Source organism: Sphaeramia orbicularis, chromosome 18 (assembly GCF_902148855.1).
Source record: "Sphaeramia orbicularis chromosome 18, fSphaOr1.1, whole genome shotgun sequence".
In the NCBI taxonomy this organism is placed as follows: domain Eukaryota; kingdom Metazoa; phylum Chordata; class Actinopteri; order Kurtiformes; family Apogonidae; genus Sphaeramia; species Sphaeramia orbicularis.
The window spans coordinates 14754665-14757258 of NC_043974.1; positions in this window are offsets into that span (position 1 = coordinate 14754665).

Genomic DNA, 2594 nt, shown 5'->3' on the forward strand with positions numbered 1-2594 from the left:
TTTGAAATTTTACAAATCCCCATTGGTCTATAATGGGAATAATGTCATAATGCTATAACCTGAAAACCATTGAAGATATAATTACTATTGGCAATAAATCGGAAGTCACATTCGCTGCCATGACCTTTGACCTTGAAAGGTCAAACAAATGTCAGTTAATGCCTTTAAATATGCCGTTGGACTACAGGACCCTTGGTCCTATTTTTTGAGCATTTGTCTTTGGTTTTGCCCTCATTGTAAAAAAAAGAAAAAGTAAAAAAATCAACAGAATCAATGGAAACACCAGGACGCAACGGGAGAACCGGATCTGACTGTTATCACACACTAAGAAGGTTGGACTGGTTCATACTGTGGCCCAGTCCCCCCACCCCCCCACCCCGTAACACAGTGACAGACTTCACTTGGACTGGAATTCAGATCACAAAATGGAGTGAGTCGCAATAAACTTTCATCTTCAGTCTTGTGTAAAAGTGTCTGGTCCACGTCCATGTCAATACTAAACTAGAAGCACTTGGAGAGCGCAGACCTCCGCCAAGGCTGATCAGTGGCCCCCCCCCCGTGGGCCCCCCCACGCCAAGGAGGTTATGTTTTTGCCAGGGTTTGTTTGTCTGTCTGTCTGTTTGTCTGTCCGTTAGTGTGCAACATAACTCAAAAAGTTATGGACAGATTTTGATGAAATTTTCTGGTCTGCGCCCCCCCCGTGGGCCCCCCCACCCCCGATCACCACCAAAATTTAATAATTTCTTCTTTATCCCATTTCCAACAAACCCTGAAAATTTCATCCAAATCTGTCCATAACTTTTTGAGTTATGTTGCACACTAACGGACAGACAAACAGACAGACAAACAAACCCTGGCAAAAACATAACCTCCTTGGCGGAGGTAACTAGATGAGTCCATTCTATTTCTTTTTAATCTGTGTTTTAATCAATACAAAACTAGAAAAGCACTCGGAGTGCACAGACTTCCAAGGCAGATCAGCCCCCCCCCCCCCCCCCCCCGGCCCCCATTTGTTTCTTGTGCCAGTGTCAACATTTCCTGAAAATTTCATCAAAATCCATCTTAACTATTTGAGTTATCTTGATAACAGACAGACCCCCCCCCCCCCCGATCACCACCAAAATATAATCATTTGTTCCTTGTCCCAGTATCAACATTTCCTGAAAATTTCCTGAAAATCTGTCCATAACTTCTTTTTTTTTTAATCTTTTTTATTATTTCAAATTATACATTTACACAAACATGTACCTGTACACAGGGAACCACACAGACACAACATATACAAACAAACCATACAACAAACCTACCAAACCCCCAAAAAAGTAAAGAAAAAAAAAAGAGAGAAAAAGAAAAAAGCAACAAGATAAATGACGTTATCAACTCCTCTTTACAATACTCAGGGCTGAGTCAATACAATGCAAACCAACAACACATTTCTCTGTCAAAAGGACATAGCAGACAGCAGGACACTCTTGTTGACAGTAGAGAAAAAAGGATTCCATTGTTCATAAAACAAATTAATTTGTCCACGAACAGAAAACTTAATCTTTTCCAACTTTAAAAAGAAAAGTAAAGGTGGGTGGCAGAGTTTCCTTCCACTTAAACAGAATCATACGATGTGCTAATAATGTACAAAAAGCTATCGAGTCACTTTGGGTTTGGATAATCCCAGCACAAGAGAGGAAACTCCAAAAATTGCCAGTAGGGGACATGGTTCATGTCCGTAACTTTTTTAAGTTATTTTGCTAACAGACAGACAGACAAACCCCGATGAAAACATAACCTCTGCCGTTCCACTTGGCAGAGGTTACAAAATGAGTCCATTCTATTTCTTCCTTATCTGTGTATTACACCAGTAATCTTAGCTCTGCTCCCTGTTTTATCAACTCTACTGCCTCTAGAACCCATGGATTCCCACGAGTCAAATGCATTAGTGTGCTTTAACCCTTTCATGCGTAGTGGTCACTGCAGTGGACAGCTGTTCTCTTGTATATTCATGGATTTTGTTGTTTCAGTTCCATATCAGCCAACACAGTGGATGCTCGCTCTGCAAAAATCTAACTCTGACCAAGTGTATTTTTTCTCATTTCTAGTCCAAATATCACACTTAAAATCTGACAGAATCACCTTAAGAGGAACTTCTCAGTGAGATATAAGAACTGATTTATAGACAATAGATCTAGAAAATCTGATTTCGAGAAATCTTACCAAGATAATTTTCACTTGCTCCATTGGCAGATTTTTTTGCTTGAATTCAACAAAAAATGTTTGTCTTTAGGTGATTATGTCTCATTTTAAGTGTGATGAGATATTTTGACTAGAAATGAGAAAAATTCACTTGGTAAGATTTATATTTTTGCAGTGCGTGCACCATCCCATACACTGGAATTCATACCGTTACTGTAACTTTACTGTTCTTAATAAACCTGATCTGCACTAACATGTTTGAGTGTAAATAGTTGCTTGTTATTGTTATTAAACTGTAATTAACAGTTTTTTTTTTTGCATATTATCTCCATGAAGTGAGTAATGACTAGTTTTTGTGTATGTTAAAATGTGAGAAAACATCAGATTAGCTGCATTAAAAATGTTTT